The sequence below is a fragment of the Eumetopias jubatus genome, unplaced genomic scaffold (assembly GCF_037043125.1).
Source record: "Eumetopias jubatus isolate StellerSeaLion01/CBP00866 unplaced genomic scaffold, mEumJub1_p1.0 scaffold_36, whole genome shotgun sequence".
Taxonomy (NCBI): Eukaryota; Metazoa; Chordata; class Mammalia; order Carnivora; family Otariidae; genus Eumetopias; species Eumetopias jubatus.
Genome location: NW_028274842.1, coordinates 1221969 through 1234709, shown reverse-complemented (window position 1 = coordinate 1234709; position 12741 = coordinate 1221969). Strand labels below are relative to the sequence as shown.

The following is a 12741-nucleotide window of genomic DNA, read 5'->3' as shown; positions in this document are numbered from 1 at the left end:
TTTCAAAGTTGCTCTTAATAAAAATTTCCGTATCCTTTAGCCTGTGATTTCTCACCTTGTTGACCTTCCAAACTCCTCCTCAGCTCTAATGCACTTACTGCACTTGATTTTACTTCTGTTGTTCTCTAATTGTTTTATGGATATGTCTTATCCCTTCATGAGACTGCAAAAGTTCTTCAGGGTCAGGACCACACGCTATACTTTGGAGGCAGTGTGATGAAACGGAGAAACCCATCGAAGAGGAATTAGATGTGATGGATTGTGGCCTAGGTTCGGAAACCAGTTAGTTGTACACCACTGAGCCAAGTGCCTTCCACCTCACTGAACCTCAGTTTCCATATTATAAGACTCATGCCTTTCAAAGGTGTTAAAATTAGATTATGGTATACTATCAACAGTGTTATTTAAACCTGTGATATATGCTTATTATGTATGTCCTGAATTAAATTTAATTGATTCAATATTTTATTTTAGAATTCTGTCTCAGGCAGCCCTGAACATCTAGATTAAGGTACCTGCTACTTCTCCAATACTCTAGAGACACTATCACTTTGTTATGGACTCTCAGACTATAAATTTTAAATCCATGGTTAGGCAGAGTGAAAGTATCCTACCTCTCAGAAGAGAGGAAGCAAGTTAAATGTCTGTGAGTATATTCACAAAGAAAAATAAACAGCATTAGCACATGCTCAAAGATTTGCTTAGCCTGGCTCATAAGAAGGCAAAGAAGCATTATGGTGGTGTCTCACCCAGATCCAGACATTCTGAATTACAGAGGAATTGTTTACTTAAAATACCATCACCGCTTTGTTTTTGTTTTTGTTTCTTTTTGAAACAATATCTATTAAGGTTTAGACCTATCACTCGACATACCAAATGATTTCAGGTCACAACTTGATTGTTTACAATCGAAAGATCAGCTAAATTCTCCTCCATTTACCATGATCACTCCAGATGCTTTAAGCGCTTGTTCAGTCTGCTCAAGAAGGTTATCCATCCAGGCTTTATTTCAACATCTCCACTGGCAAAACAACAAAACAAAAAAACCCAAAAAAACCCTCACCATACCCCAAAGCCATTCATCCTGTGTTCAAGCAGCTCTAGTTGTTAGATAATTCTTCCTTATATTAAAACCAAATCCTTCTTCCCTATTACTCTATACATTGGTCCCAGGCTACAGTTGCTCTCATAACATTGTTTGGAATTCTTTTCCTCTGACTACACATCAGGTTTCCAGGTACTTCTTCAAGAGACATCATGACCTAAACACAATCCTCTGAGCTGGCTAATCAAGACTATGTACAATAGGACTATGACCCCATAGTTAATTCAATGAGCATGGTTGTGTGCCTATTTGAGGCTATATGCTGAAGATACAAAGACAAACTAGACAACATCTTTGATTTCAGGGAGATGATAATCTATAGGAGGAGCCAAGAATGTTAGCAAAGAGGTTCAACAAAAGTTAAGGTTGACAATACAGTAATGTTCCAAAGAGTATGTTTTCAGTGCTCCCTGGGGAGTGGAAAAAGGATAGAAAAAGTTTCAGAGAGGAGGTTTTCCCAGGTAGTCCAAAGAGAAAGAGCATTCTGGGAAGAAGCAATAGCATAAACAAAAGTTCTGACATTATGATTCAACATGATAAATTGAGGGAACTCCAAAAAGTTCATTATAACGGAAATGCAGGGTATAAGGCAAGACAAAGCAAGACCTTAGGTTAGAGAGGTAGGCAAGGGCCAGATGGTGGAGGACTGTGTGCGCCAAACTAAGGCATCTGAACTTTGTCCTACATTCTAGTGGTCTCCAAATTTGGGTGTACATACCACAGGGGATGCAGGAAATGATCCAGCAGGGTAAAATATGAGAACTTCTAGTTTATTTGATTTTTACCCCAAGAATTAGGAAAATGTTAAGCTTTACTAATATTTCACTGGAATTGACACTGGCAACCTCAATAAGTTTGAATATCAACTGTTACATCTCATACACAGTAAGCAAGCAAAGCATCTTGAAGGAAAAATGGGAATTCCACAACATGGAGGGCTGAACAGTTGGCCATCACCCTGTTATTCATTTTACTTTGATCAAAAATGTTGCATTTTATGGTGCCTAGTTAAGTAGATGTATGGATTATATTATCTACTTTTAAGTAAATAACCCTCATAAAATAGACAACTGACTTAAGAAAGATCTCTTCAAAGAAACCCCAAACTGAAGATAACACTAACAGGGTAAGCAAAATAAGACCTAAGAAAAGGGCAGAGCTGATCCTTCTACTCCTTGTATAAACTCTTTGTCAGGTAAAAATACTAATGATACATTCAGATCTATTAAATCATTGACATATAGATGCATATATGTGTGTGTATAGATATATATGTATATATACATAAAGAAGGTATATTTTTATTTAAGGTATAGATTTACATCTAGAATATGAAGACCTTACAAATTTTTTTCTAAATTTGATAAAGATTAATAGCTTCTTCTGCAGGATTAAAAAAAAATTATTTATTTGAGAGAGAGCGAGCACATAAGCAAGAGGATAAGCAGATGGAAAGGGAAAAGCAAACTCCCTGCCAAGCAGGGAGCCTGAAGCGGGACTGGATCCCAGGACCCTGAGATCTTGATCTGAGCCAAAGTCAGACGCTTAACCGACTGAGCCACCCAGGCACCCCTCTTCTGCAGGACTTACTTAACAGTAATAGCTTTGGTTAAAAATACTTGTTCTTTCTTCCTTAGAAACATGGTCCAAAGCATTCTGAAGCCCTCTGTTGACCTTAGCAGATGATGCAGTGACCCTGTTCACATACCTTCTTCATAACCTTGTCCCTGAGCCTTGGAGACTGCATCTTAATACACGGTAGCCCTCCATCTGAGGGCTCTCTAGATCCGCAAATAGGTAGGCCAGAAGAGCTCAGTAACTTTTGTCTGCTGATGACAGATAAGAGTTGGAGAATATTTACTGTGTCTCAAGTGGAACAACTCAGAAAAATTCTATGCTAGCTCCTGAGCTCTCCAGCTGGAGTGAGCTCCATTTGCTCATAGCAGGAACCTGCTTGGTGACACCTCCTTTACTGGATCATTCTCTTCCTTTTCTCACTTCTGCCATCCCTTATCCATGCTTTCTGGGATCTCCTTCTCCCAAATAAACTCCTTACACTCAAATCCTTCTTTCAAGATTTACTTCTTTGGGAACCCAACCTAAGACAGTGACTGATTAAAATGCATCAGATAAGGGGCGCCTGGGTGGCTCGACTGGTTGAGTGTCTGTCTTCGGCTCAGGTCATCACAGAGTCCTGGGATCAAGCCCTGCATCGGGCTCCCTGCTCAGTGAGGAATCTGCTTCTCCCTCTCCCTCTGTTCCTCCCTGCCGGCTCATGTTCTCTTGCTCTCTCACTCTCTCTCAAATAAATAAATAAAATCTTTAAAAAAAAATGCATCAGATAAATAAATGGAAAACAAAGCTAAATATTTGAAGAAATGAGTATCAGACACTCGCTAAACACTTGAGAACAAAACTATGGATGTTTCTAAAATGTTTCTTCTTGATATTTGTTACTCTCTCAATAATGAAATACATGAACAACTTTGGTGAGCCAGTAAAGTGAAATGTAGCAAAGAATATATATATTCTCATTAGTATTGATATCTTTGGAAAACACTCTGTCAGGGAAATAGTGGGTATAAATAGAAAGTTGACTAAAAAGAAAGAGAAAAAAGGCCCTAGGGTAAAGTGACAAAGTTAGCACCATAGCAAAATTCATTAACTATGTTATTACAAGCAAATTTAGGTGCAAAAATGGTAAAGCAGATGAACATTTTATTTTGTTGATGGCATTAATTTTATAAAAACAAAGACTTTAAAATGTCCATGTCTTGATAATATTTCAATATCACCTTTTAATGAGGTAAAAAATTATCATGAAAATCTGAGGTATTACACAGAGATTTTTATCTCACAGCAAAGAACTGAAAAAGAACTTTCATATATAAAGATGAGTTGCACATTTTCCTTTTACAAGCAGTCAAAATTTGCTTACCTTTCCTATGATGAGAATAATTTGCCATTAGCATACTACCTTGCAGATGGGGTTTTTTAAATAAATAAACATCAATCAAAGTGTTAACAAGTTATTTCATGAATATCAACAAACTGATTCTAAGGTATTTTGGAGATGCAAAAGACCCAAAATAGCCAACACAGTATTGAAGGAGGAGAACAAAGATTTACAATTAAGCTACAGTAATAAAGGCAATGTGGTTTTGGCAAAAGAGTAAACAAATAGATCAATGGACAGGATAGAGAGCCCGGAAACAGACCCCCATAAATACAGTCACTGCTCTTTGACTTTGAAAGGAGCAATGGTGCTGGAACAACTAGACATCTACATGCAAAAAAAAATCATCTAGACACAGACCTTACATCTTTCACAAAAATTAACTCAAAATAATCATAAACTTAAATGTAAAATGCAAAACTATAAACTCTAGAAGATGACGTAAGAGAAAACCTAGATGACCTTGGGTATGGTGATGCCGTTTTATTTATTTATTTTTTTTTTAATTTTTTTTAAAGATTTTATTTATTTATTTGAGAGAGAGAATGAGAGATAGAAAGCACGAGAAGGAAGAGGGTCAGAGGGAGAAGCAGACTCCCTGCTGAGCAGGGAGCCCGATGCGGGACTCGATCCCGGGACTCCAGGATCATGACCTGAGCCGAAGGCAGTCGCTTAACCAACTGAGCCACCCAGGAGCCCATGGTGATGCCTTTTTAGATAACACACCAAAGACACGACCCATGAAAGAAATAAATGATAAGCTGAACGTTATTAAAATTTAAACCCTCTGTTCCGCAAAAGACAGTATCAAGAGAATTAGAAGACAAACCACAGACTGGGACAATATGTTTGCAAAAGACATCATCTGATGAAGTACTGTTATTCAAAATATACAAAGAACTCTTAAAACTCAATAAGAAAACAAATAACTCAATTGAAAAATGGACAAAAGTCTGAAACGCCCCTCACCATAAACAGAATATAAGCATATGAAGAGATTCTCCCCATCATATTTCAACAGAGTAATATAAATTAGAACAATGAGATATCACTATACCCCGATTTGAATGGCCCAAATCTGGAACACTGACTACACCAAATGTGGAGAGAATGTGGAGTAACAAGGATTCTTGTTGATTGCTGGTGAGAAATGCAAACTGATACAGCCACTTTGGAAAACAGTTTGGTAGTGTCTTACAAAATTAAACAAAACGAACTCTCACCGTATGATCCAGGAGTCACCCTCCTTGGTATGTAAACCAAAGGAGTTGAAGGCTTATGTCCACACAAATATCTTCCCAGGGACATTTATATCAGCTTTGTTCACAATTGCCAAAACTTGGAAGCAGCCAAGAGGTCCCTCAGTAGGTGAATGGACAGATAAACTGTGGTACATCCAGACCATCAAATATTATTCAGCACTAAAAAGAAATGAGCTATCAGGTCATGAAAAGACATGGAGGAAACTTAAACGCATATGAGTAAGTTGAAAGCCTATCTGAAAAGGGTACATACTGTATGACTCCAACTATATGACATTCTGGAAAATGCAAAAAAACTATGGAAACAGTAAAAAGATCAGCTGTTCTCAGGGGTGGGGGATGGGGAAATGAATAGGCAGAGCACAGATTTCTAGGGCAGTGAAAAGACGCTGCATGATGGTATAATGATGGATGTATGTTAATACGTATTTGTCCAAACCCACAGATTATACAACATCAAGAGTGAGCTTTAAGATAACTATGGACTTTGGGTGAGGTGATTATAATGTCAGTGCAGATTCATCTTTGACAAATATCATTTTTGATATCATTTTGTTATTTTGGTATCATTCTGGTGAGTGATATTGCTAATGGAGGAAATGTGTGGGAGCGGTAGGCATATGGGAAATCTCTGTACCTTCCTCTCAATTTTGCTGTAAACCTAAAACTGCTCTAAAAAATTAGGTCTTTAATAAATAGACAATCTGTCTTTTCAGAATAAAGGTGAGAGTTTAGCAATTAGTGAAAAAGCAACTGTTTTTCAAAAGAAACATGTATGGATGACAGAGCATACTCGAAATGGCAGTATTTCCATTATTGTGTGATTTCATTACCAAAAGCAATGCAAAAGCATCGTTCTCATGTCTCCACATTTAAAAGCATGAAAATTAAATTGTTTAACTTGTTCTAAAATTTTGTAAATAAAAGGTTTCAGTGGGGCTTTTTTTTGTTAAAAAATACTGAAATATAACACCTTTAGTTAGCTCACAAGAACTGATTGAAATTATGGAAGATAAAAATGTATTACCCAAATTTCAGAAAAAAAGATGTGAACTGAGGGATGGGACTGAAAAATAAAAATTATATTATAGTTATAGCCATTGATGCACTTCTATTTGTTTTTGAAGTATCCTATGTTTAATCACTGCAGCAATCAAAAGCAAATCTCAAAATAAACTGAGCTCTGAGTCACTGTATCAAAAAAATGTTAAGCCAAGTTTTTAAAAAATGAAACACATTTAAAAAAATAATGAAACACATTTCAGAATACTGCAAAAATAGGTTATTTTTATTTGTTCTATTAGTAAATGATATTTTGCATGATTTAAATCCCTATTGTATCGCATCCTTTTTAAATTCGTTTTGTGTTTTATGACGTGTGAAATATTTACATTGTATACTTATTTTTACATATTTATGTTGAATATACATCCTCCAAACATTCTTTTTTTTATTTATTTACTTAAGCAAGAGAGAGGAGGAAGAGAAGGAGAGGGACAAGCAGACTCTACGCTGAGCACAGAGGCGATGCGGGGCTCCATACCACAACCTTGAGATCATGACCTGAGCTGAAATCGAGGGTCGGACACTCAACCGACTGAGGCACCCAGGTGCCCCTCCAAACATTTCTTATAGATATGGCACATAGACAATGGGAAGACCGGATGAAAGTCTACTGAAGTGCTTTAGAGTTGGGAAATAACATGATCACATTTGTGTTTTGAATGCATACACTAGAAATGGTGTAGATAGCCTTGCAAATTTGGAGACAAATGAATTAGGAAACTATCTGACAATCAAGTAGAGATAATTAGTCCTAAATTAAAATAGTAGCTACTGAGAGAGATGAACAGTGGCTAAAGTGACTAGAACTTGGAAGACCAATTGCAGGTGAGGGTCAGAGAAAGAGCTAAATAAGGATGAGTTGACTCCCTAGTTTGGGGCATAAGTGACTTCATTGGTAGTAGTGTTCTCACCAAGACAGGCCCTCCCAGACAAAAAATACCAAGAGAACATCAGGGTTAGGAGAAAAACCTAATATACCTGCTAAATCTAAGATGCTATAGGAGATCAATACTGATGGCAGAAGGCTGGGCTTACAGAGTTGAAAGTTGTCAGCTTGTATGATTACACTTCGTTACTTTATTAATGAAGCTTAAAAATAGATTGTTTTTCTTTATTTTGAGCAGAGGAAAAGTCAGTTATATCATCCTGCTAATTCATACTGAGTTTAAAATTAACTTTTAAATCTTTGTCACATGTGATATTGTTAAGGCACTTCTCATTATGCTGTGTATTTGCCATTAAGTATATGGCCCTAAGAACAGGACTTTCCCCTTGTGCTTATCTCATTTTGCCTCGCTCAAGCCAACACACCAAAAGGTTTATGAAGCTCTCCTTGGATGGTGATGACTATCAAGCACACCAACCACAGGTTCCAGCTTCCTATCATCACTTGCTAATGTCTATTAATTGAAAATTTCATGGCATGTCTTTTTGCCCCTCCTGGCTCTCAGGCACCTATTACTGAATTGATTGGTTTATGGCACCCTATCATCATCAGTAAGCTGCATGCCAACTATTTTATTTTTACCTTTTTTGTTGTTCTTCCTTATACCACATTTCCAAACTCTTTTCTTTTCCTTCTAGTTTCCCCCATCATATTCGATCTGCACTGAAAAAATAAAATAATTGAGTGCTCTACAACTTAACATTGATGAGAATGGCATCTCTCCATTTATTCAGATTCATTCATTCAATGAATATTTCTTCAGTGCTGCCCTGTTTCAAATTCTCCTCTAAAAGCTATGATCATATTAGACAAAAGTTTGTATCTTTTCATATAAGAATTTTAATATTTTTCAAAAGTATTTTCTACATTTTCTTAGGTCAATTTCTAGATAGATACTTCAAGTTTTGTTGCTATAATGCAAGGCATCATATTTCCCATTTTATTTTTAGTTAGTGCAAGTATAGAAGAACTCTGTTGATATTTTTGTTGTTGTTACTGTTGGTCTTCTATACAGCAACCTCACTGAACTCTTTTTATTAGTTTTAAGAGTCTGTTAGTTGTCTTTTCTGTATTTGTTTATGAATCAATTACTGTAAAATTGCTATATATGCTTCTTTTCATTATGCTAATTCTATCATTACATTTTTTGTTTTACTTGGCCGTATTTTATGTTATTTATTTTTTTTAAAGGTTTTATTTATTTGACAGAGAGAGACAGTGAGAGAGGGAACACAAGCAGGCGGAGTGGGAGAGGGAGAAGGAGGCTCCCCGCTGAGCAGGGAGCCCGATGCGGGGCTCGATCCCAGGACCCTGGGATCATGACCTGAGCCGAAGACAGACACTTAACGACTGAGCCACTCAGGCATCCTACTTGGCTGTATTTTAGTGTCTAGTTAGCTAGTGACATTCACACTAAACAAAATATTTGGCACATGTTTGGAGTAGACTGTAACCCAGAATCAAATTTAAATGGTTTGTTGTGAAGCCAGGAAAACTGCTGCAACACCAGACACATAAAAATATATTCATTCAGCTAATACATGTTAACATTCAAGAAATTTAAATATACATTCAAATATAAAATATTTGAGAGCAGAGTTCAAGGTAACAATTACAGAAAAGCTGCCATATTAATAGGAATCAATAAACTAACCAGTTTGTTTATCTCCCTCCCTTTGCCAGAGAGAATATTGAGAGGAGAAATGACAAAAATGTAGAAGGGGAGAAATGTATACACTACACTTAAAATATGTTCTCCAAGATCATATTTCATTTTGTAAGTGATGATATTGTACTCTTTCCCTTCACAAGTTATATTCACTTACCTCCTATGATGAAATTTATTCAACATCTTCAACTACCACTTCCATACTCATTCAAAAATAATAATAATTACATCAAGAAAATAGCAAGCAATAGTACTTATTTTTGTGTTTTTATCCTGAGATGTGTGAACTATTCATTTAAGGATTGTTTTTTTCTGCTGGTATTAAAAAAAAAACAACTCATATTAAGAGGAGAAGAGAGCAATAAACATATAGTGATAAGGGTAGAGCTGGTTAAAAGCACTAAAAGCAGAAGTACTTACAGATCACACTGCTTCAGCTCTTTCTAGAGCAACGAATCCAAACAGGGCTCTGCCTTATGTTGCTTTCTTTCACTTTACAGATGCTAAAAACTTTCATTTCAAGTTTCTATCTCCTAGAAGTGGCGTGAAAAAAAAGCTGGTTATTATTCCTAAACCCACTGAAATTGCATTTGTGGCATCAAAATGGATTTTTTTTAAAGCAGGATGTTGGATTGACAGTAAAGCAGCTGCTCTGCAACAAACGAAAGCAAAAATTAATAAGAGACCTTAGCAAAAAAAGACTATTGGTTTTGCACACCCAGAGCAAATTGGCTGGATTTAGAAGAGCACACTTTGATCTTTTCCAGACTAATTACTGCTCTGTGGTTTGACTGTTTTGTGCATTAGTTGCCCTTCATACAAAACCGAAACTGCTATGGTGCACAGCTGTAATACAAATGAAAATTTGACATTCAGTAAACAAAGCATGGCAAGGGTCAGTCTTTCAGCACAATAACTGCATAATACAATTTTAGAATGCCTTTTGTATACCAAAAAATGACACATTTTAAGGCAGTTTTGAACTCAGAGTAGGCAGTCAAGGCTGTTTGTAAGTGACAGAGAGATTGCTCCCAACTCTGATCTATACATACAGATGGAAAACAGTTTATTTCAACATTGTAGAAATGCTAAGGAGTTCACATATTTACAGAAATAAATGTGTCCATTTTTAGAAGATGGCTTTTCATTTGTCTATAAGGTTAATTGGGAGCAGATTTCTTAAGTAGCTGTTTACTGAAGCAATAATGGTGTTTATTCACCAATATGATTCTGGATTTGCTTCTGGGAAAGAATTCAGAGTATTTTATATGTAGACTTTATATCAAAATACTTAATGCTATATTTTTCAGAAAATGCAATGAATTAAATATTATAAATTATTATTTTCAACAACCCCAATTGAGGAATTTTTAAATTTTTCATTATTTATACATCACCATAATTACTAAGGCATCAGTCTCTTCCTGACTAAGAGATATATTTAGCTTATCATCAAGTTATCCTTCTAAATGGCATGACTTTAAACAGTTTGCATTTTTAATGCAGTTTTGATGGTCCTCTAATAAGCTGTACAATAAGTACATAAAAAATGGATCAAGTATATTGAAAGGCTTTTATATTATACTTGATTCAGTCTGTATTTAAATCAACTTAACCTTTGAAGCTATACAAACGTTACCCAGTTTTTTTTCAACACACACATTGACACAACTTCAAGATACCTACACTTAAAAGTGAGAGGACTTTCAATAATTCAGCTATTTAAAGTTGAAATATTTCAAATATAGAGAAATACTTGATTAAAGAAGTGATCTGTCAGAAACATTTCTGGCTAGGCTAGACAAAAAAACACCAACCCTTTTTTTATGCTTTATTTCTCTCAAACTTTTGAAAAGAGGTGATGTAGAGAATATTGATGATATAGTTCATGGAATTAGCCATTCACCAGAAACAGAAAAAAATCTGTATCTGGGATAACCGTAACTGGGAAAGTGTGCCAGAGTGTCAGAGACTGGAGATACCGAGCTCCTCTTTCAACCATTTATGAATACCACACGTTCAATGTTGAGCAAGTTGCCTCTGTCATCATTTAATTGCTATAGGAATTATATAAATTGTATGACCTTCAGTGCCTCCCCTTTTCGCTTTCAAAACTTAACTGGATACATCCTTCGTATACACACAAAGCTGTTTTCTAAATGCCTGTTTCTGTCTGGCTCATTTACCTTTACCTAACAGAACAGCTCTTCTGGGGGGTGGGGGGGTGGCAGCACGCAGAGTAGTTACCTATTCACAGCAAGAGACTTGAGAGTTCAGTACAATAGATTTTCACAATATATTTAGGAGAGGCCCAGAGCTACAGTGCTAAGCACCATGTGGAAAGGTAGATAAATACATAGAGATAGAACCATAGACCTCAGCCAAGTGGAGTGAAGAATAACAGAGAATCTATAACACTTCCTACTTCAGCAGCAGTCAAACCCAACCTCTGCAAATTAATCAGCCTGCAAAACACCACGGATGGAGAAAAGAGGATATTGATTCCTGGAGAAGTCACCTATATTTTATTTTCCCATTAAAAATAATCACAGAATGCTATTCTAAAATACGAACATTTTCCCCCATTAAGTATAAAAAAGACCAGTTCCTTTTTGCTAATACTTCTGAGATTATCTCAAAATGACTCCATGAAACACTTTTAATTTTCATCTGGGGAGAAAATTGTTAAATAAATCCTTAAAGCATTATTTGCCATGCATGCCATGTTTTTCCTTAAGGGTGTTAGAGTCCTGGGGTTATAGTAATTTACTGATGACTCAGTTTAGTGCACTTTTGTTCCTGTGACCATTAATAATGTAATGTCCCTTTCCATTTGCTTTTGTCCTTCCTCATGGCTTTAGATTTAGAAACTACCTGCAAAGGAACAAGAAATTTAAAAATACTTATACCCAAATTAAAGATCCCTTCTAATTTACCCCCACTCAAAAATTAAAAATAAATGCTCATTGAGGTACAAATTTTTACCAAAAAAAAAAATGTAATTCTGAGAAACAAATTCGGTTTATTTAGCAGGGGAAGCTGTTTTCCATGTTCTCTTAATTATCCTGTAAAATAATAAAGAATTCTTTCATGTGCTGCACAATCAATTATAACCTTATGATTGAAAGACTTTTTGAACCCCTGCCCCCACCATCAAATGGTTAATGTTCCAAGTTTGTGCTTTGGGGGTTGTTATAGTCACTAGTTCTGTTTTAAATTAAACACCTAATTAAAAGGAAGCCATTCATAAATAGCAATGTGCTGAAATCGGAATGGAATAACAGTGGCTCCACATATGTCCTGTTTTCCCACAAGGCTCTTAGAACAGTTTTTCCCCAGGAACAAACTGAAATTTGTCAACAAGCTCAACTGTAACCTTTGCTGAGTATGCAAACTGGCCACTCCTATCCCCAGCACGTTTCGGGGTGAGAGAATGGCAGCCATTGTCCTCTGCCTCTAGAAATACCCCTACAGCACAGTGTCCTCACAGGTTATTCTGAGACTATTACTAATACTTCCCTGCTTCCTTCTGGCAAGAACCTAACTCCATACAGACCAAGAGAGAACAAAATTCTCAACCTGTGGGTGAAATGTGAGTACTTTCTGGAAATCTCGTAAAAAAAAAAAAAATTACTCCTGTATAACGGGGCCTTTAACTGCTCCCCACACCATTGTTCATCTTCTTAAGGTCGGAGGTTACAGGGTACTTTTTAACATGGGTTTAACACTTGCTGATCA

At 36.2% G+C, this 12741-nt stretch overlaps 1 protein-coding gene and 1 long non-coding RNA gene across 9 annotated transcripts in view; one reads left to right on the top strand and one right to left on the bottom strand.

Annotated features, from left to right (window-relative positions):
* The window catches only part of LOC148161938 (uncharacterized), a 202974-nt gene that overhangs the window by 147127 nt on the left and 43106 nt on the right, over positions 1-12741 (top strand). For 2 of the 3 annotated variants that reach the window (XM_088020501.1, XM_088020498.1), the window contains exon 9: positions 6791-8034. The exons of the other annotated variant lie outside the window; for it this stretch is intronic. The gene's annotated coding sequence lies outside the window, so the exon portion shown is untranslated. Of the gene's footprint in view, positions 1-6790; positions 8035-12741 lie in introns of those variants that run through there. 3 annotated transcript variants of the gene reach the window in all.
* The window catches only part of LOC114203190 (uncharacterized), a 104437-nt gene that overhangs the window by 69300 nt on the left and 22396 nt on the right, over positions 1-12741 (bottom strand). For 5 of the 6 annotated variants that reach the window (XR_015767268.1, XR_015767267.1, XR_015767265.1 and 2 more), the window contains exon 3: positions 9424-9536. This is a non-coding gene — a long non-coding RNA (uncharacterized LOC114203190). Of the gene's footprint in view, positions 1-7897; positions 7998-9423; positions 9537-12741 lie in introns of those variants that run through there. The other variant, XR_003607934.2, reaches the window with a different exon arrangement.